Source organism: Myotis lucifugus, unplaced genomic scaffold, assembly GCF_000147115.1.
Source record: "Myotis lucifugus unplaced genomic scaffold, Myoluc2.0 scaffold_3, whole genome shotgun sequence".
Taxonomy (NCBI): domain Eukaryota; kingdom Metazoa; phylum Chordata; class Mammalia; order Chiroptera; family Vespertilionidae; genus Myotis; species Myotis lucifugus.
In genome coordinates this window covers 14,438,900-14,462,413 of record NW_005871051.1, presented here as the reverse complement: position 1 = coordinate 14,462,413, position 23,514 = coordinate 14,438,900, and the positions used below count along the sequence as shown (strand labels likewise).

Sequence of the window (23,514 nt, the reverse complement as noted above, 5' to 3'; positions counted from 1 at the left end):
TTCGCTCAAACTTATTCTGGTTCCAAAATATCTTATCTTTGTTATTAATATAACTCTACTCCTATGGCTCTTCAGGCTTGAAATCTTGACATCATTGCTTACTTAATATTCTTTGTTTCTCATATGTAGTCACTTCTCTGGTTTCTTATATTTTTTTTCCCGTAAGATTTTTTTCAATTAGATCTGTTCTCTCCCATCTGACTGCTCCTTGTCTCATCTCGGCTTCCTTTACCTTGGGCTGATATCCACCCAGCACTCACAGGTATAGTTGTACTGGTTACTAAAATACTTAAAATGCTTTTTTTAAAAAAATATATTTTATTGATTTTTCACAGAGAGGAAGAGAGAGAGACAGAGAGTTAGAAACATCAATGAGAGAGAAACATCGATCAGCTGCCTCCTGCACTTCTCCCACTGGGGATGTGCCCGCAACCCAGGCACACGCCCCCGACCGGAATCGAACCCGGGACCCTTTAGTCCGCAGGCCGACGCTCCATCCACTGAGCCAAACCGGTTTCAGCAAAATGCTTTTTTTTTAAGGGTCAAGAAATAGCCTTTCCCCCAAGACCCTTGGGTAACCCTTTTTCACCAGCAAACACGGAGTACCCATCTGGGCTCCTGAAACAATGGGCTTCCTTTGCCAGCCCTCCCTTGTTGTTGCCCATGGGAACTGCAGCCTCTCTGTAGTGCAGCAATTTATGTAATAATTAAATACGTAGAATATCTGTCCTGTCTTGACTTCAAGCTTCATAATTATTATGGTAGATTAGTAGAGTAACCTCCTACTGACCTTTTAAGCTACCTTTTCCTCTAACATATTCATCATATCTAGATGACCCTTCCTAATGCCATTATGCCTCTGACTAAGAGATGGATCTCAATTCAGATCCTTTATCACTCACCTTACCATTGCTGCTTCACCTGTTGTTCCATGCCTCTCTCAAGTGAAGTCAGATTGATCTTCTCATACAAGATGTTCTCCTTTCCATTTTTAAGTTTACCTTTGCTCATTTTCACGCCTTTGGATTCTCTGTCTTGTGCCATTCCAAGTCAAACATTTCCTTTAAGGTCTGTCAGTTCTATCTTGAGATAATTCCTTATGAACGTCTGCCAGCATCCCACATTATAATGACCTTTTCTTCTTAGAATCCAAATAGCAGCCTATCTCTTATGAAGTATTCCAGAAAGAGAAAGTTAATGTAATTGATGTTTCTTTCTAACTCAGGAATGTGTAGTAATGACTTATGGTAAGTGCTGTGAAGGAAAAGAACAGAGGATAAAGCAAAAGAACATTAGGGCCTTAGTATATAGTGACTATTTAGAAGAGGTAACGTTTAATCTGAAGAGTAAGGAAGGAGGTGAAACTCACAGAGCCCTGGTGTATGAGAGACTAATATATGTATCTGTTCAAAGGCCCTAAGTTAGGACAATGTTGTCTTTCTTAAAGTGAAAGAAGGCAGGTGGGCCTTGTATATGAGAAAAAGATGAAGGTTGGGACATGTGACTGAAAATGTAGGAAGGAGCCATATGATATATATTTTCTTGTAGATCATAGAAGAAAGTTTGACTTTTTATCTCAATGCATTGAGCAGCTATTGGAAAATTTTGAACACTGACTTGGCTGAATTTATTTTTTCCTGGTGGGGGGCAGGTCATTAAATATAGAAAGGCTGATTTTCTGTACTTCTTGAATGACTTTCTTAGCTGTGGAAATGTAGACCAAGTACACAGCCTTTTTTTTATTTTTTTCAGTAGAAAGTTTTCTGACTTCATTAATAAAAGGCTGCCACTCCCTGAGAATGCAGGTGTGTTCCACTCAGGGAAGCTGGTTCCTGGGGAGGAGGAGGCCACACTTTACATAAGATGCTCAGGGTTTTTGGGGAAAGAAGAAACTAATACCCGTTGTGTTTTTGTTTTTGTTTGTTGTTGTGCTTGTTTTTGTTTTGTTTTGTTTTGATGGAGCTGTGTGGCCCTGACCAAGAAATCTCCACAAAAACAGTCTTGGAAAAAAGCAATGAGAGTGCTGAAAAAAAAATTAACTTAGGAAAAATGTACTTGAGGACAAAAGGGGGAACTCAGGGCAGAACCAACACTCAGAAAAGTTTTTGAGTGCTTGGGGCTGATGCTGGAAAGTTGTATAGATATCATCAGGGTAGTTTGTGTGCTGGGGAAGAGCATCTGGAAATAGTGCAAACTGTAGAGTTAGAGAACCCATGCCTGAGCGAGGCACCAAGTGAAACCAGATCATCAAGCTTGTGTGGCTTGAACAGGGAGCCAAATAGGACAACATTGATGGGTGGTAAGGGACCAGTAGCCTTGGGAGTAGCATACTAATTAGTGCTTCCTACTCCTTCTTGAAGTATGGCACGTACAATGTACTTCTAGGGCAAATGAGGGCTCCAACCAGTTATATTTAAAGTAAACATTTAAATATGACCACAATTGCACCTTGAAATGATGGGTCATGTCATGAAGGTTATAGTTTATAGAAGATGGCTCAACCTGCTTTTTTAGAAAATAGATTGGAAATGCAAGGGGAAAAATGGGGAAACTAGTGGACATGAGGAAGCCAGTAATAGTTAAGTAAAACAGATTGATTCGAACTAGAGTGATAGTGATAGATATAAATGAAGTATTGTTTCTTTTGTTAAGATCTTAGATCTTTTCAGCTAGACCTTCATTGATTTGACATCTTCCACAGATCTAGCCTTGAGCTTCCATATCTACTTTCCTGTTCTTTCTCTCCAAGTTAAACATCTGCAATTTCTCCATTGATTCCTCAGATGATTTCTAGAATCCAGACTCAGCTATTTAGAGGATCAGGTTTCCTTATCAGCTATGTGTCATCCACAGGTTTGATAAACGTGCCTTGCATGCTTTTTTCCCCAATCTTGTTAAAGTAGTCCTATGGTTTACAACTTGAGACCTCTCTTTTAAGTTAATATCTTCTCACGAATCAACACTCTTTGGGTGTGGTTGTTCAACTTGTTATGAATGTACCTAATTCATATTATTTCCTGCATATTTCACCATTTTGACCTCAGGAATATCATGAGAGGTGTCTTCAAATGTGTAATTAAGTTCAGGATGAACAATGTTCACATTTTCTTTATCTCCCAATCTAATAGTTGAATCAACAATAATAATATTCTTAGTGAACCCCTATTGGAACCTTTATTAAAGTTGTTGCACAAACATTTGCCTAGTAATTTTAAGGGGTTCATATTAGCTTACTTATCTGAGATTTGCAGAGCTCACGTCCTTTGCCTTTAAAAATTATAACATTAATCCACCTCTGGCACCTTTCTTCTTCTCTGAATTATTTCAACGGGTTTTTGAAGTAGTTTCTTGATCATTTCTACATATCCTTTTAAGTCCATGGGATATATGTCATCTGAGCTGGAGTACCACAGACTGGGATGATTAAACCCTGAGAGTTTATTGTTTCACAGTCTGGAGGCTAGAACTCTCGGGTCAAGGTGTAAGCAGTGTTGCTTCCTTCTGAGGCCTGTCAGGAGACTCTCCCATGCCTCCTCACTAGCTGCTGGTGGTTTGCTGGTCATCTTTGCCATCCTTTGGCTTGTAGGTGCATCACCCTGATCTTTGCCTTCATGTTCACGTCTTTCTTCCTATGGGCATATCTGCATTCAAATCTCCCCTCTATCCCCTCTTTAGACGGATACCATTCATACCTTATATTAACTGATTGCATCTGCAATTTTAAAGAATATTTAATTTTTAAATTAGTTTGTTTCTTGGTATAAATGAAGTACGATATAAAACTATTTCATTGTCAAATTCTCTCTGTGTATGGCCAGAGCATCAAATAAAAGTATGAATGTCAAAGCAAATTAGCCTAGGGCTGGCGACACAGTAGGTCATGTTTGTTTAGAAAGTTTAGAATAAATGAGAAAGATGGACTTCACCTCTAGGCAGAACCTAAATGACTGTAAGTGAACTCATGTACTTTTACCTCTCAAGCCTGTGACTTCCATATACAGACATGTATATTCTAGTGAGCAGATTAAGGTAGTTCATGATCCCTAATAGCAGCCCTACAAGGAAATTAGCTCTCTTAGTTTTCACAGTTTCTAGTTGTCCCTGGAAGTCTATATCACCTCACATATGTCTGGAAATCATTCTCTCTGGTGTCACTGTGACAAACTGCCTGCCATTCCTCCTCTGACTCCCAGATTCTCACATCTACAGCTCAAGAAGGTCATTGACAAAGACCCTCTGTTATCATTACCTATAAGGAGAAAGCCAGTGCTCATGTCAAGGATGCCATATGTGGCTTCTGAGATTTTCCTGTGCCATGCCATATCATCTGGGTCTTTTTTTAAAATCCTCACCCGAGGATATTTCCACTGATTTTAGAGAGAGTGGAAGGGCCCAGGCTGGGGAGGAACCTGCAACTGAACTACTTGCCCTTGACCGGAATCAAACCCGGGACCCTTTGGTCCACAGGCTGATGCTCTACCCACTGAGTCAACTGGCTAGGGCTCATCTGGGTCTTAACGAAACTCTGATAGTGCCAGAATGCCGTTTCAGACCATAATCGCTTTTCCAGAATTTCATTTCTTGTGAAAGACAGTTCCATCTTGTGAAACACAATTCCATCCATACGTTGTGTACCAAGAAGACCTTTTATTTGCTCAGGTTTTCCGTTGATTGCACTTCCCTTACCCTTTGTTTTAAAACCTAAGGCTACTACTTTAAGTGTACTGGTATTATGAAATTGTTTTTGAAAAAAATAGGTGCATACTGGAAAATATTACGTTTAGACTCTTCCTATTGCATTAACAGAGACATCTTTAAGCAGCAAAGGCTAGATCACTTAATAAACTAGTCTCTTCTCATATTTTGACCCTGTATTATAAGCATTTAATCTCAGGTAAGTTGTCCCATGACAAACAGATACCAGATTGACCTTTCACCTCTATAATTATGTTACTTTAGTTCATTTTCCTACCTTGTCTGCCCTTTACAGAATAAAGGTTCTCATGAATGTGGACAGTTACAAACAGATTTGGAGCTGAAGAGTGGAGATTACTTTTGGGCCCATATCTGTTAGCCAAAAATGTTCTGTTACATAAAGCACTAGATTTACTAAATTAAGATGAGTTAGCATCATTCTTGAGAATTGTAAAACTTTGCAAATTTGGTGTATTTGAGAAACAGCAAGTGTGATTATAGTGGTGTGAATGAGAAGAATAGTAGGAGTGAGATATATTGAAAAAGGCCACTCTGAATACTCTGGCGTGTAGACAAAGGGAGCCGTAGTAGAAGCAAAGTGATGTTAAGGAAGCCTGTGTAGACGTGATCTATGTGAAGGATGGTGGTGGATCCAACCAGAGCAGGAGCAGTAGAGGTGGTGGGAAGGCTCAGATGTGTTGTGTAAGTAGAACCTGTTGGATTTGCTGATGGATTAGAAGTGGCATGTGAGGGAAAAAGAGGTGTCAAGAATGCTTACTGGTTTTTGGCATAAGCAACACAGTGAATAAGCATGTCATTTACTGACATAGGAAGGCTTGGGGGAAGAGTGGATTTGGGGATTGAAGTGAAGAGCTCTCTTTTGAACAGCTGAAGTTTGAGATTCTTTTCTATGACATGCAGATAGAGATCTTGACTCTTAACCAAAAGGACTGGAGAGCCAGAAGGCTCGGGTAGTGCAATTATGAACCTCCTTACAGTGTAATCGAGGTCCAAGCTGCCAGACATTTGAACAGCATGTATGAACTTTCCTGCTGACATATATGGCAGATCTTTTATGTGTGATACTCTCCCCTCTTCCCCCATCTTCATGTTTTTCTTCTTTCCAAATCTTTACTCTCCAAGAGTTGGCTACTTACTAATTATAAGAATTGCCTAAGTTACTTAATTTTTTAAGGCTTAAGTGTCTTTATCTGTAAATGGAGATAATGTTACATATTACAGTGGGTTGTTTGCTGATTACATTATATAATGTTTGTGAACTCTTACAACAGTGCCTGGCATGTAATTAGATCCTATTAAATATCTTCAGTTATTATTTTTTTTTGTAAAATGAATATTATTCTTTTTTTAAAAAAATATATTTTATTGATTTTTTACAGAGAGGAAGGGAGAGAGATAGATAGTCAGAAACATCGATGGGAGAGAAACATCGATCAGCTGCCTCCTGCACACCTCCCACTTGGGATGTGCCCGCAACCCAGGTACATGCCCTTGACCGGAATCGAACCTGGGACCCCTCAGTCCACAGGCCGATGCTCCATCCACTGAGCCAAACCGGTTTCGGCTGAATATTATTCTTAAAGCCAATTTTAACTAATTTGGAATGAGGTAGCATATCCTATATAATAAAAGGCTAATATGCAAATCAATCAAATGGTGGAACAACCGGTCGCTATGACACACACTGATCACCAGGGGGCAGACGCTCAACACAGGAGCTGCCCCCTGGTGGTCAGTGTACTCCCACAGGGGGAGTACTGTTGAGCCAGAAGCCCTGAGCCGGGCTCACAGCTGGTGAGCGCAGCAGCAGTGGTGGGAGCCTCTTACCCAAGGGCTCCTGGACTGCAAGAGGGCTCAGGCTGGGCTGAGGGACGCCCCCCCTCCCCCGAAGTGCACAAATTTCGTGCACTGGGCCTCTAGTAAATAATTAATAATGGATCATCATTTTACACACACATAGTAATTTTTTCTTATTTAAATGAGTTTTATTTTTATACCTCAAAGAACTATAAAATATTAAAATCAGTATCTTGAATTTTATAAGCACATGTGGGGGATTGTCTGAATTGTAAATAATGTTTAGTGATGTAAGTTAGTATTTGGTGCCTCATAAGAACTGCCATAATTTTATGCAAATCAAAATTCACACAGAAGAATGAGTCACAGGTAGTGTTTAGATCACATTTTCTCTCTGTTCTCCTCATATTAACGTTATCATACGTTGTGCACCAAAGCCTCTTATTTGCTCGGTTTTTTCTGTTGATTTCACCTCCCCTCCCCTTTGTTTTAAAACCTAAGATTACTACTTTAAGTGTCCCGGTGTTACGAAATTTTTTTTTTAAAAAAGAGTAAATGCATACTGGCGAATATTACCTTTAGACTCTTCCTATTGTGTTAACAAAGCCATCCTTAAGGAGCAAAGGCTAGATCACTTAATACAACTAGTCTCTTCTTTGGCTATCCTGTTGAACCTGGAAGAAACCCAGGCGTGGCTAGTCTAAGGTTAGATTCCATTCCATCAGCATAATAGTTAATAATAGTTGACTGACAGGGATGTGAAGGGTGCCCTCTTTTCCTCCCCCTCCATCCCCATTCCAGCCTAACCTCTCTAGGGAATATGCCATTCCTTTCCCCATTCCTGAAATTCCTTGCTTGAGCACAGCCAGGGGCTGCTGGACTGGTGCCTTATTGTATAAGGGGTGGGGGTGTCTCTCTGAAAGAATCGTTAGTCTCGGTGGTTTCTGCTGAGGAAGTCCAGAAATCTCTAAACATCTGTAGGGACATGGAAGAAAGGGGAGCTGCCCCCGCTGTGGCTAGTGTTTATGTGTGAAAAATAACTGGACTCCTGTCAGTCACCTGGACTAACTTAATACCACATCAAGATCATTCCTGCCCCCTGCAGTCTCAGGTGACATTCTTGTCTATGGAAATTTAGAGCTATTTTCATCTGTTTTTTTTTTGTGAATCACACCTCGGGTCATATATTATTTTAGTTTGTTAAAACTATATATTCGAGGAGCTTAGTGCCTCGAGTAGGTTAGTAACATTTGCAGCTTTCTTCCAGCCTTTATTTTTTTCTGGATGCAGGTATTTGCAGGATAGAAGCTATTCAAACAGTTACAGCATTCCAGAGATTCTTTCCCTGGATTCAACATGCTTACGTTTCAGAGTTATATTTAAGCACTGAGTATTGCCGAATACCGAAGCAGGCAAGATTCATTAGACTAGTGTTTAAGTAAAAGTTCAAAAGTTTCCCTAAGTCCAAGTAATTCCCGTGCTTAGCGGGCAATTCCTATACTGAGCATCTTGCGTTCTATAATTCAGTGAAGTTCATATTTGGTGTTGCCTGCAGTTTGGGTTAGCAATTCTTCTTCACCTCACATCTCACCACTACAGAGCCACTCGCTAACTTTTAATCACCACCTTCTCAAGTTTAAGAACTTGGCCAGCGCGATCCCGGAAAGTCTCAACATTTTCCAGTGAGTAAAGTCCATCTCTTTTGGAGATCTTGACACCTATCATTAACAAGACGGCAACCTCCTTCAGGATATCAAGAACTGAGACCTGCTCTTCTGTATATTTCACAAAACATAAAGTTACACATCGGGGTAATTCTTAAACAGAGTGCACTGCATTAACGGGCAGGCTGACCCAACATCATGTCACCTCCTTCATTCTACGATTATGTTGTGGGTTTCAGGTGTTTTTCTCAGGTCGGTTTCCCTGTCATTAATGCTGCAACACCTTTGCGAGCAGATATCCACTCTCTCATTCTTTCATTACACCACAGTGAAACCAGCACGCGGACTCCCATGGGCTGATGAATAAACTCCAGTTTTACTGGCTTTTGTAAATAAGCTTAAGAAGAGTTTCTGGAATCAGAATTTGATGAAAAAATTTCTAAACCAGATTTTTAAAACAAAGCCCCATTTCAATGAAATCACATGGAAGTGCGTGAATATTTAATGTTGATATGCTCATATGCGTGCCATTCATCCTCTAAGATGTCAAACTTGTCACTACACTGACTGGCGAATTTGGCTGGTAACATGAGCATGTGTCCAAAAGCCTTTCTATTTGATAACACATAATCTGGAAAATATTTAGTTGCTCTTTAACACCTTTTAATAATAAAAAAGGAGCTCACTTATTTTTAATTTTTCACATGCTTACTAAAAATTGCTTTTAACATCACCTGCTTTTAAATGTTCTTATAACAAATCAGAAAGATAATGTTGGAAGGGATTCAGTGAACATTTTCTGAATATTATGTGCCTGCGACTGGGTTGAGTGCTAGGGCTGCAGAAATGAATGAGATTGTTCTGAGGGCACAGTACACAGTTTAATAGAACAGACAGGGTGTAGATTCACTATGCTGATAGCAGCCATTAATTTTGTCAAAACTGCTCCAGAAAGGGGTTTCTTTCGGGAAATAATGTTGGGGTTGTACCTGGAATGATGAAAACAGGAAAATGAGGACAACAAAGACATTCAAGGAAAAGCAATATGTACCTCATGAGCAAACAATGCTGTCACAGTGTGTGGTGGGGGAGCTGCAAAGATTGCAAGTGAGGACTCGGCAAAGTTTAATGTGTGTACTTTTGAAATTATGGAAGTCACACAAGATTTTTCTCGTGCGAAATGCCTTCTAATAATGCTCATCCCAACAAGATCTTGGGAGTTTGTAGCACCTTAGAAAATACTTAAAGAGACATTTGAGGGTACTTGTTTTACTTTAAAAGATATAAACAGCAGAGGTTTCAAATGAGTAGCAAAGAGAATTTCCTGAGATTTAAGCCTCTCAAATTTTGATGGGAAAGTGTATTAAAATGTCATTTGCCCATTCATTTAGTCATTTCTCTAGGCATACGTCTTACTATGAGCCTAGCACAGTCCATGGTGTTAGGAAGATGCCAGGTGACTGAGATAGACGTGTTACCTGCTATCCTAGAACTTTAAGGTTTGGGAAATGTCATGATTTTTCTCTGCTCAATTATATGCCTGGTTTAGAGTGACCTAATTTATTTTTTTATTCATCCATTTTATGATTTTATGATTGTTTCAGAAAACATTTTTCATATGCTTTGTTACTTCTATAAGATCTCACATATATTCATTTCCTTGTCCCAAGCTATACTAAGATGAATTACCAAGCATTTTCCTAACACTGACCAAAGGATCTAAACTAATATTGTGTGAGCAAACTGTAGTTTAGGAGAAACCTTCGGAGAAAGAGTGAGGAACAGAATTAACATTTATTGAGGACCACTGTGTGCTAGACCCTATATGAGAAAATGTCACATAGTTTATGTCATTTAATGCTTAAAGTACCTCTGGGAAGCAGCTGTTATTATGTCAATTTTTTAAACAAGGGAAACAGTCTGGAAGAGGGAAACTGAGGCCAACTAATTTGCTGTATGATACATAGCTGATAAGTGGCCTTTGCATTTGAAATCAAGATGGTTGGGGTCCACAGCTGGTTCTCACTTTGTTGTGGCTTAGACAGACTTGTATAATTAGTAAATGATAAGTATCCATTTGGGTATTTAAACCAAAGCCTGCCTTACTCCAAAACTTAATCTTTCCACTAGAGTTTATACAAGTTATTTAAACTTCAAACATTGTAAAAGCAGAATGTTTTCATTACTTAATTTTACTGTGTTTTGCCTCCTATGCCATAGTTTTTAGTCATTTTTCACCTATATGACTCATTTTAACCAAAGTAGAAAATGTCCTTGTCTTGTATCAAAGGTATAAAACTATTATGCTATAAGCCAGTGATGGCGAACCTTTTGAGCTCGGCGTGTCAGCATTTTGAAAAACCCTAACTTAACTCTGGTGCCGTGTCACATATAGAAATGTTTTGATATTTGCAACCATAGTAAAACAAAGACTTATATTTTTGATATTTATTTAATATATTTAAATGCCATTTAACAAAGAAAAATCAACCAAAAAAAAATGAGTTTGCGTGTCACCTCTGACACCCGTGTCATAGTATAAGCAGATACATGAAAGAAAATGTAAAATGCTTTTCTGGGACTGTAAATGAATTGCTAAAAACCTTACAAAACAAAACAAAATCTCTCCTTTCAAATTGTATTTTGCAAACATATTTTAGAATGAAGATGGAAAACTTGAATAATCAAAGGTAGCGAAAATGTCCCCAGCTTTTATGGACATATTAACTTAATTTGCTGAAAATCTCATCCAAAACAAGTGTCACTAAAATTTATGAGTCCTTTTGGTATTAGTGCAGAGTTTACAGCAGATATTTCTCATTCACGTATTCACCCAACTTTGAAGAAGGGCATTTTTAACTCTTGCTTCATAATAGGTAAATTCAGGTGGTCTAAATATCCCTTCACATCTCATATACTGAGGGCTTTGAGTAATTTGAATTACCTTGGGATGTTGACCAAATGTGTATAAGAGCCAACCCTATAGACTTAGAGTTTTAGAACTGACTGGTCAGAGGATTTGCTTCATCGCAATCGTTACCAAGATTCTAATCCTTTTTTTCAGTATTGTTATTATAAATCTTATCATTTATCACATGGATATAACATTACAGGATAAGCTGTTAAAAAGTACACTGGCAAATAAGTGTGTGTGTGTGTGTGTGTGTGTGTGTGTGTGTTCATATGTTTAGGCAGCTGCTTTATTTCTTTAATTTGGCTATAAAATTTTTGAGTGTAAGGATCATTCATTATCATTTCTTTTATTCTCTAAACTTAGCACAATAATTTTTATATAGCAAGCCTTTAGTCTATAGTTATTTTTCCTGGAGCTCATGGTAAATTGTTTCAATATAGTGCACAACAATGAGTAGAATAAAACTAGAAAAGTTAATTCCCATTTGACATGTTGCCCAAAATCCTACATTTCTCATAATCATTGGGTAACTTGTAATCAGCTTCATTTACCTGTTACCTGATCATGTGTTTCACTGGTTCTTTATAGACCTTTATTATCTCTCTAATTTAGTTTTGCTTTAGTTCTTTTTAAAAATATATTTAGTGATCTGCCTAACTTGGCATCCTGGCCTCTGACCTCAACAGCTGAATATCCTTAATGGACTCAGATTCCTGACTCTAAGCCAGTGGTTCTCAACCTGTGGGTCGCGACCCCTTTGGCGGTCCAACGACCCTTTCACAGGGGTCGCCTAAGACCATCCTGCATAGCAGATATTTACATTACGATTCATAACAGTAGCAACATTACAGTTATGAAGTAGCAACGAAAATAATTTTATGGTTGGGTCACAACATGAGGAACTGTATTTAAAGGGCCAGAAGGTTGAGAACCACTGCAGCAGAGAGAATTTAGAAGCTGTGTGGTCAGGGCCTTAGTTTGTGGTTTGCTGCTAGGGTTTGAGTTTGTTGCCCTTAAACCCCACTTTCCCTGTGACTAGTTCCTGACCACCACTGTTTGCACTCCTTTTTTCATAGTCACTGCACTTACAGATGTTATTCCCTGTGCCTGGGTGTCTTCCACCAGTTTGCTGGCCAACTTAAGTTGAAGTTTGGGCTCTGGCTGGGTGGAAGTATAAACTGGTGGAATCTTTTTGGAGGGCATTTTAAAATAGCTGTTGAAAGGAAAAATGCTTCCTGGCTGGGTAGCTTGGTTAGTTAGAACGTCATCCGGATATGCCATGGGTGTGGGTTCCATTCCCAGTCTGGACACATACAAGAATCAACACTGAGTGCACAAATAAGTGGAACAACGAATCGATGTTTCTCTCTCTTTGCCTCCCTCCTTCTCTGTCAAATCAATTTTTTTTAAAAAGTTAGAGTTTGAAGCCTTCCTTAATCCACCTAAACTTCTTTAGTCATCCCCTCCTTTATACTTCTTCCTATACCTATGCCCATGCCTCTCTTAATGTCCTAATCCCTCCGTAGTCTCATTATTTGTTCACTTTCTGTCTCTACTGGACTTTGTAGTTCAATAAATATGTAAAAGACTGAATGACTTCTATTACTTCATTTTGGAACTTTGCCAGTCTCCTGTCCTGCATCTGTTTTGAGGGTAGCGTGGATACTAGCTGAGTTGAATCTAATAATGACATGCTCATACACCTGTCCTTTTTTCCTTCCATTCTGGATACTATCTTGAATTCAGTGTACCTTTGGGCCATGTAGCAGTTTGTTGATTGCTAGGTCAACCACTGGACAGCTAGCTCCCTGGGCTGGGTGTCTTTCTGAACTACCCCTTGTGCTCTTCCCAGGCCTGATATGTCTCTACTTGAGTTTAATGGGCAATGGTTCTCTTTATACATCTTTCTAGCTTATGGGATTATGACTCTGCTTTACTCAATAAATGTTGGGCAAATCAACAAAACTCTAATTGCTTTTTATCAGCTTTAATAGATTTAAACTAAAACAAATCCCATTCTAACACTAAAATCATTGTTTATAAAAAGGATTTTTAATGATTAGAACTAATTTAAGAATAAGTCAAGACTGTGCCAAACATCCCATCTCTTATTTAAATAGATTTGGAGAGAACTTAGTAAGTGGCCTTTCCACCCCCTATGTGTTGCAATTACTAAGGCTATTAGAGTTAGGATTTTGAGTCATTGATATGTTTGCTACCATATAGTTTCAAACCATTTCTTTTCATCCCTAATGCATATATTTCATCTTGAATGTGTCACTGTTTTGAAAATTAATGCTGTTTAAAAAGTATTCATCAGATCTATGAAAATTTACTAGCTTTAAGAAATTCTTTGAAAACATTTTCTAAAAATTGAGTTCTCTTAGACTTTATGTATAGCCTTAATTACTTGAATTTTACCCCATAATACTTTTTTATCACTTTTTTTTTGTATTTCAACAATTTGCAAGGTTCTTTTCATAACTGTTATATCTGGACTGATTGATCAATTGCTTGAATTTTTCTTCTCTCTTTTTTTTTTTACTTTTAGTGGGAAAAATTTGAATATGTGAAGAAGTAGATGTTTAATGAACTCTCATGTAGCCATCACACAGATTTAGTACTTACTAATTCATTGTTAGTCTTCTTTTAGCTATACCCCAAGCCACTTTCCCTCACAGATTATTTTAAAGCAAATCTCCAACTTCTTTGGAAGTTCACTAATACAAAGTTTATAAGTTACTGGGTGAGCAAAAGACTTTCTGTTCCACGTCAGAACTGAATATACCATATATATTTATGTTTGTGTGCATATATGTACACACACACATACACACACACACATCACATACTTGAGGGTATATAGTAGCCCAAGCTTGATGCTTATTACTTTTTCTCCTATTTTTATTTCCTTTTGTTCCTTTGAACTTTTTATTTGTAAGTTATATGATGTGGAATTGGCGTGCACATGCTTTATAAGTGTTAATTAAGTTTTATGTTAGAAATAGCTCATCAGTTTATCAAATTAGGTAATTGGTTTCCTAAGAGCTTTTGGAAGGGTTCCAAAGAATAGGGAAAATGATAGGTGAATTTTGATTTTCGCTGGTCATAGGAAAGCATATACAGAGAGTTCTTTCAGAATATGTTTTGGAAAGGACAGACTAGAGAGTGGAAAAACATATGGACACTAATTAGATGCCTTAAAGGTGTTAGAACTTTGGGAAAAATGGAAGTGGCTGCAAAAATAAAAATGGAGGAAATGACATAACTTTGCCTTTTTTTATTCACACTTTACACAGCTTTACATGGACAGGCAAACATATTCTGCCCAATTCTGATGAGGCGATATAAGCTTCCTCCATTTGTAATGTGCAAGAAAGTTAGGATGGTGGTTTATCGATAGACATTTTCACCCTCAAAATAAAGAAAATTATAGGAAACAGACACAACAAATGCAGTATTTTCAGTTTTTTAATAGAATTAAACCTTATTATGGTGGGCGAGTCATTTCATGCCAACTGATATTTCAGAAATTAGTACCCTCCATGCAGCTGTGTCCTCATAGATCTGGAAACAGAAAACTCTCAGAGAAGACTGGTTGGCTGTGAGGTTGACATAAGAGAGAAGAATGAACTTGGTGTCTCTGAGTTCCTTCTGTTTGGCAGGTTGTTTGTCTGTTCCATGTTTATGAGGCAGATAATTGAGAATTTAATGGTCAAAATTATGTAGCCACTCACTTTATTTCACCAAAATGTAAAATTCCTTCTCTGGCCTCACATTTCAAAGGGAAGTAAAAGTACAGCATTTGCACTAAAAACAAAAACACCAAACTAACAAAATCAAAGCCCAGTTCTTCGACTTACTATTTATGTGATTTTAAGCATGTCAGTTGAGTGTTTTGGGGTTCACTCTTTTTATATCTACAGGAAATACATATAGTACCTTATATTGTAGTGTGAAGAGCTAATGAGATGACAGATTTGACAATGCTTGGGAACTATATGGAACTACCTAAGTATGAGTTACATCATAATATAAACTCAGACATAGTAGACTCATTCTCTGTAAGCCAAATTTGTTTCTGAAAAGAACATAATAGTTGTTGCTGTGGATCGATGAACTAATGCAGTGATTCCCAAAGTGGGCGCTACCGCCCCCTGGTGGGCGCTGCAGCGATCCAGGGTGGCGGTGATGGCCACAGGTGCATTTGTTTTAACTTTTTTTGTATTACCTTTCTATTCTGAGTTCAATAAATAGTTTCATAATTTCAAACTTCAATGTTTCTAATTTACACCTGTCTTTACTATATTTTACGAAAAAGGTAGAAACATTAATACATATATCTTTCTGTTTAATTGCTATTAAAATTTTAAAAAATTAATTTCCAGGGGGCGCTGAGTAATATTTTTTCTGGAAAGGGGGCGGTAGGCCAAATAAGTTTGGGAACCACTGAACTAATGTAACATAAAGTGGGGGGGAGGGAGGAATCTTCTGTGTGTTTTTTTTTAAGTGTATTTTTCTTTTAATGTTTTAACAGTGTAAAATATTTCTATCCATATATTCAAATTTCCTTAGCAATTTCTAAAATTCAAATAACTAAACATAAATTCATGTATTCATGAATTACTTTTTTAAAGGACACATGGGTAGTCTGTTTACAGTTAAAGATTTGAGGATACAAGAATATGTAGATGTACCAGTGGGATTCCTCCTGGGATCAGAAAGCTTTTAAGCTAAAACGGAATATTAGATGTCCTCCTCCAGCACACAGTATAGATAAAAACAAAAACAAACTAGATTTCAGAAAGAAATAAAGAATAACTCTATCATTCAAAGTAGCTGTGAACATGACCTTTTCTTTCTATAAATACAAAGGAGGAAATTGCAAGCAGAAACCCACAGGTCAGTTAAAAAACAACAACAACAAAACCCTGACAATCTAAAGATGCTAGACATTGTCTCATTTTGTCATTCATTGTTGTTTTCATATATTTTGTGTTTACTACATTCACTTTAGATAAAAGGTAGTTAATAGCAGTGGTTTAATATAAATTCTTATAAAAATTTAAAATTGGAAAGTTCTAGAAATTGACTTTCTATGCTAGGAAAGACCAATATTACTTTACTTTAGTTGTGGAATACTTCGACTTAGCATATGATGGAAACTGTGCTTTTCAGTACTTCATAAGAAATTAATATCAACAAATGACAGATTAGTATACATATTTTTCCTCCATTATGATATTCATCTGATGTTAGAAATCTGATATTGGAAAATTAAGTCAGTAGGAAATCATTAAAACAAGACTTTTGTACACCAGATTTGGTGACTTTAAATATGTAAGATGGACATTTCTATCATTCTTAAGCATCCTTATCTAAAGATGTTTCAGAGACCTTTTGGTAAATTCCTGCCCATGTATAACAATATTTTATTTTAAGGTAACCATATTTTCCTTGAGACAAGCTATACTAATAATAGAGGGATATGCAAATTGTCCAGGATGCTGTCACAGTAACAGTAATGACCAAACAGCAGGCTGTGTGGGGCGACCAGGCTGGCAGGGGAATTAGTGAAGGACAACCAAACGACTGAACAGCAGGCTGCATGGGGCAACCAGGCTGGCAGGGGAGGCAGTAAGGGGCGACCAGGCTGGTTGGAGGGGGGCAGTTAGGGGTGACCAGGCTGGCAGAGGGGGGCAGTTGGGGCAACCAGGCTGGTAGGGGGGGCAGTTAGGGGTGATCAGGCAGGCAGGTGAGCAGTTAGAAGCCAGCGGTCCCGGATTGTGAGAGGGATGTCCGACTGCTGGTTTAGGCCCAATCCCCGGGATCTGGCCTAAACCGGCAGTTGGACATCCCCCGAGGGGTCCCGGATTGGAGAGGGTGCAAGCTGGGCTGAAGACACCCCTCCTCCTGTGCATGAATTTCATGCATCGAGCCTCTAGTATTTTATATTAGCTTTATACTTTCTGATTTTCTAAGTTCATATGCTTTGATTTTTCATAGTAAATTGCATAATTTGGATGTAAAAGTCTCTCAGGCTTCTTCTAATTTAAGATAACATATAGAAAATTTCCTGAACAATTGAAAATGAATTATTATTCCATAGTGTTGAATACAAGCAAATGGATATCGTTTACTCTCATTTACATATTAAATATTTAATTCTAAAACATAATAATTATAGTTAACATAGGTATTTAACTTTAGAGTTAAAAATCACACATACACAGTATTTCATTTAATTTAAGTAAGGGAGAAAGTACAAATGCCTGATCCATAGATGGATGCTATGACAGTATAATTACATTGCAAACCATCATATTTAATTTCCATATTAGCATTATGTGCCTGATACACATTATTTGCCTTCAAGTAGTTCTCTGTCTTATTTGTATCTTAGTTATATCTTCTATTTAGAGTAAATATTATTTTTAGAAATAACTTTATACAGTGGGAACTATATACTGTTTCAATGTTTTAGAAGAACTAGAATATCTGCAAGGAGGTTTTTTCCTATATAAGTGATAAACTATGCAGTAATCATTTTGACAACTTCATCCTTGGAAATATTTTAAGTTTAGTAATGGGGCTTTATGAGGCTTCATTGATTTTTTCCTGACTGTTTTCAAAAGTCTAGTTTTAGTTCAAATGATTTCATGTATAGAAAAGTCTTGGGAAAAAGAAAACCTATATCAATTTTTACAAATAATGATTTAAAAACGTAATTATTAGTGTGTCTATGTGTTTTAAAATCTGTTGTATGGAATGACTGTCTATATCATGTTAATGACAAGGTATCTGTATGGTAAATGGCTGAGAAACAGTTAATTTGCATGCCATTTTAGAATTGTTCCCTAGAAAAGTATACACATAGTTAAATCTGAAATCACTAAAAGTTAGTTTTAAGAAAACAAACTGCTGTTTTATGCTCAGGACTCATGCCTGGCAATCGGACTGGGTAAATTAGGCTTAAACTTGGTGAGCCTTTAAATAAAGTTATAAAAATAGTTTTCTATATCACTCTATTAATAGGCTAAAACTTTTGATGAGTGAAAATTTACCAACTATCTAAGGGAATTTTTTTCTAGTTGGAATAGTTTCATAAAATGTTTTCTATTTCTCTAGCGAAACTTAGTAGATATTGAAGTATAGCACAGAATCAAGATTCCAGGTGAAGTTTAACGTTAGCTTACGCGGTGATTAATGCTATGTTCGTCTTTTAAAAAACAAGGTTTGTTGTGCTTTTGCCAGTTCTAAGTAGTGTTCAGTCTGAATTTTAATGTTTTACATAAATATTTGTTTATAAGACTTACAAACATGTCAGAATAAATGTATTTCTTTGTATTTAGTTTTCTATTTCATTGCTAGGGAAGAAACCATGAGAAACAATTACTATTGCTCTCCTGTTTTTAATTTGAGATGGATCTGTCTCATTAAAGTTATCTTTTTCTTACTTTTTGCTATTTTATTATGTCATAATTAGTCTGATATTTAGATCCATGCTCTAGACACCTGCAACAAAGTAATAAAAACTGTTATTTTATCAAGTTTGAGAGGATGTTAAAACACGTACATTCAAAAAACTGAAGAAATATGATTATAGAAATTGAATTAAATAGGTACAAGTTTCAGAACCCCTAGAATTAATAAATGAAATTGAAGTTCACTTTTCCGCAACCTCTAGATTTTGTTTGTTTTAGAGATAGATTATATAATTCTGAATTTCTGTAATTTATGTTATTTATAAGTTTGTACCTACCTCTGGTTCTTAAGAAGCTAATGTGGTTTTCACTTCCCTGATTTGAATTTTATATATTTAATTTGACCTTTGCATTTTGGAAAGATAAAAGAGTAAGTTGATTTTCTGCTGCTTTTTTTGTGGTATAAGAGGTACATCCTTCAAGGGTGTAACATGCTCTCTATCAATTGCCCATCCAGTGTTGAATAATGAATTCTTTGTCATAACTCAAAAGCACTTTAAGGTTATGAGAAAACATTTGTATAATACTTCCCTAGAATTGTTTTCTGCTTGACTTCTGTAAAGTTCTTCTATGGTAAATATGGAGTTAGTTTATTTCCATTTACTCATTGGGAAACTGAGATACATAATGTTTACCTTCATTTTTACTCATTGAAATCATTAGTAACTAGCAGTAAAGTTTAGGCATCTTGCCTCTATTTCTGTGGTTGGTTTATTGTGTATCACTTCCTACTATTACATTAGTTTTCCTTTATTAACCTTTATTTGTGATGTTTCTCAAGAAATGGAAAAAAACGGTTTTCACTTTCCTTGTCCCTCAAATCATGAAAAGTATGGACTTATGACATATTATTGTTCAAGTAGGTTTTAAGGTTTTTAAGGAAATTATTTATATCCAACTCTTTAAATCTTCTGCCTTCTTGCACAAGGGTAATACTGTACTTGTACTCAATGATAAGTGTTCTAATATTTGTTAAATTGATACATTATTAAATGAATGAATAAGTGAAACATTGATTGGACATCATTTGAGAGGATAGAAGACCATTAAGTAGAATAAAATGTATAGAATACAGCATAAATTCAGGATCCAACTGGATGATTTAGTATGATAAACTTTATCAGGTTCATGTGTCATTTCAGTTGAATTTTCTTATCATCTTCTAGACCACATTTAATTTTTATTGATTTGCTGTGTTTAACACTTTTCAGCAAAGGTTTAAAATAAGAATACTAGGAAATATAAAGTGTAATGTGCCTAATATACTGGGCTTGCAAAGGTACCCTATAAATGGGATAGAAAATAAATAAATATGACCCCTCTCTCACTGGGCTTTCTTTAAGAGTGTTAAATTCACTCAGGCTTATAGAAGTTCAGAATTAAAGTTAAGATATGTAAACAGGCATATTTGCCTTCTGCATTTCAGAATAAGCTGCTTGGTGACATATTCCACAGTAGGTCAGATTCAATAACGAATGAATTATAATGAAATAAAACCTGCATCTGGGGTAGAAACAAATTTTAGACTATCTACTGCATTATTCCTTAAGATTATATAGTTCAACATATTTCGGCCAGTTTTATTCAACGTATTTGCTGGGGACGGATGAGTTTAAAAAAAAAAAACAGCAGCTCACTGGTAATATTTTAAGAGGTCACCTGTGATAACAGAAAAAAAAAGCAAAGGAAAGGAATTTAAAACTAATTTTTTTATCAATCAGTGACAGAAGTTTCTTTTGTATTTTTATCATTATTTGATTTGATTAGGAAAAGAAAGGAAATTTTAATTTTACCCTCCTCATGCAGAGCAAGAATTCACTGTTTCAAAATGGAACTGACAAGTGAATTTCATTAAGACTAATAATATGGCAGCACAGTGAAAGCTTGCAATGTTACCAGCCTGTAGAAATTTTAAACAAGCTATTACTTTTTGACCAAATGTTCTATTAATTGTCAGAGTAATCTTGTATGTAATGATGGTGAATAGAATGGATTGAAGAGGTTTCATTTGAAGTTCTCTTTCAAATTTTGTGTGTGTGTATGTTTTATTTTAGTTTGCTCACATTGTGGGGTTACCTTCATGGTGAAAAAAAAGACAATTAGATAATTTGTTTATATCTGTGGTGGAGACAGTGCAGGAATTACTGAAAAATGTCAATTGCTGTGTTAGGTTTTTACATACTCAAACAAAAATTCACATCAGTAAAACAGTAATGAAACCAAGTTATTTCTGATAAAAGGATATGTGGTAGGGCTATCAGTCCTTAGTTCCAGGAACTTTAGTGAATTGCTCTGAGCCTTTCTTGTTCCAAATTCACTACCTCCTCTCTCCACAAAAACAAAACAAAACAAAACAAAACAAAACCCCCACACAAAAACAAAACCAAAAAACAACAACAAAAAAACAGGCTCTTGCAGGATTGCTGTCTCTCCTTGTCGTCTCCTTGATTGCTCCTGATATGAGCAGAATAATGAGCAAAGACTATGTCTGATTTGATTCTCATGTGTCTTTAGTGTGTAGCAGAATATCTGGTACAAAAGGGTACTCCAGATGTATTTGCAGTCTGAATGAACACTCACACTTTTGCCACATTAAAAGCAGGCATAAAAAAGGAGACATATGTAATACTCTTTGTAATACTTTAAGCAATAAAACAAAATTTAAAAAAAAAGAAAGTAACAATAAAAAAATGGACCCACTCATTTCATTTAGTTCCTTTTCTCTGCACATTTTTTGCACTTTCATCTTTATTATGTTGTATTTCACTTATTTGCATGTTACTGAGTTACTAATAACTGTTTGGTACCTAGTAATATATGAATATCTTACGATGGCACCATCAATAGGAAATGAATGTTGAATTCTCCTGTTTGTGGAAATTGGGTCCCACCCCCATTTGGTTCTCTTTGTAAGCAACTACTTACATTATGAGGGTATTTGGCTGGTTCAGAGGCACAGTATTATTCAGCATTATGATGAAGAAAAGATTTGTTTGGAAATTAATTAGCTAATATTGAAGAATACCAACAAAATGAGCTTCACTAAATGTTAGCTCTTCTCCCTGTCTTTCATCTACTCCTTCCATTTCTAGTCATTGCAAACTGGCCCACATGAATGAATGAATCCCTGTGGCCCCAGGGGCACTGGATTTAACCTTAAAATCATTATTTTCCAGTGTTCCTATTTTGAGAAGTCTGGACACCATCATTGGCTCTCCTGTCTTTCCTTCCTCTGGAGCTCCATATATTTTGTCACTGAGACCTGTGTTCCCCTGCCACTCTATTCCTGCCAGAGAACTACTTCCATTGTTGGGATCCTCTCTGTCTCCAACCAGACTAGAAGCCAAGCTTGTCTTGTTAACCCTTGTATCACCAGTACTCAGCAGTCTAGTGTATAGATTGTACGCTGTAAATACTTACTGAGGGAACCAATACATTTGCTTATTTATCTCTCAGTTTTTATGGGAAATGGAGTACAACCCAGTGCGATCCCAAGCACACCCTATGTATTAGAAAGCAATGACAAGAGTTTTAGTATCTGAAGAAAGAAGCTACCTTTTCTGTCTGTAAAATCTACTCATCAGGACCTTGTGTCTTAATTTGTTTTTGCTTTGTACGGTTGAAGATATGCAATTCAAACTTTACCTGATCTATACACATCTCTTTTTTTAATGTGTCTCTTTGCCAGAATTGGGCATAGTTAAAATTATAAGTCATATGCTGTCTATATTATCTGAAAAACTCTATCAAGATTTTTATCGTGTTCATATTGGCCTGTAAATCTGCGATTCTGGGGTCAGCTAGGAGTTTATAGCTTTATGAGTTTAAGGTAGTTCAAGTTTTGGAGACGTATTTTATTTTTCTCTCAGAATATAAGAGTTGAACCAGACATTTGAAAGTAAATTTATCCCGAAATGTGTGAAAATAATAGAATGTTCTGGGCATATAATTTAAAAAATCTTGTTGCACAATTAAAGGAAGGCTCCCTGGCCATTAGGTAAATTAGTCATGCAACATGTTTAAACTACTTACAAATGGCACCACAAGGAAAAAAAATAAAATTAATTCAAATGATAGTTTCAGATTTAAAAAAAAATGTATCTACGGCTAATGCTTCCCAGGCAGATATTGTTAACTGTTTTCAGGTGGTAGTTTTTGTGGTTTGTTTTAGCTTTAGCTTGTGCCAGAAGGTGTTGCTACCCTGTGAAGGTGTTAGGCAGCCAGCGTAGTAATGGGACAGGAGCTAAAACGGAAGGCTCATCAAATGTCTTATCATTTGGGCCTTCCTGCAGAAACCTCGTTTGAATTTCGTAGTGGTCAGCTTGACATTTTAAAGCAGGAAGAAGTTGTGTCATTATTTCTAGAATACCACAGTAGTTAGAGAAAAAAGATTTGAGTTCATTGCAGTAATTGCTGACAGCTTCCACAGAATGAGGAGCCTTTAGTAACCAGGTGCTGCCTTGAAGAAAGGCAGTCTTCCAGGAGCCTGGACAAGGACAGTGAGCTTCCTGAGACGAATGTGACAAAAGTGTAGATTTGGGCATTCTTGTGCCCCTGAGATAATTAAATTAATTTTGAAAGTGGAAAAGAAGTAAAATGACTTTTATTGGTTCATGTGTTTATTGTCTTCAAACAAAGGAAATTCTGGGCTTCTGAGATGTACAACTTATACATTTTCAGTCTCTTAAAGTACAAAACCCGGCGGCCGGTTGTCACAGCAGCGAGGTAGCTGGTATCCCTGGGCTTGGAATAATCCATGTGAGGAGCTGAGACAATCTCTACTATCACAGGACCTCTTAGTCCCAGATGGGGAGGAAACTGGCAAGCATCACAATCCATACATAACGCCAGGGTGCACATCCTTACAGGGGCAGCATAGAAAAAAGGTAAAATTCAAGAGTCTTTATAATATTAATTGAGTTAAAGACTTTATGGTTTT

At 36.7% G+C, this 23,514-nt stretch overlaps 1 protein-coding gene across 13 annotated transcripts in view; it reads left to right on the top strand.

The window, feature by feature from the left end:
- The window catches only part of IKZF2 (IKAROS family zinc finger 2), a 145,276-nt gene that overhangs the window by 58,527 nt on the left and 63,235 nt on the right, over positions 1–23,514 (top strand). The window contains exon 1 of one of the 13 annotated variants that reach the window (XM_023760964.1): positions 23,284–23,461. The exons of the other annotated variants lie outside the window; for them this stretch is intronic. The gene's annotated coding sequence lies outside the window, so the exon portion shown is untranslated. Of the gene's footprint in view, positions 1–23,283; positions 23,462–23,514 lie in introns of those variants that run through there. 13 annotated transcript variants of the gene reach the window in all.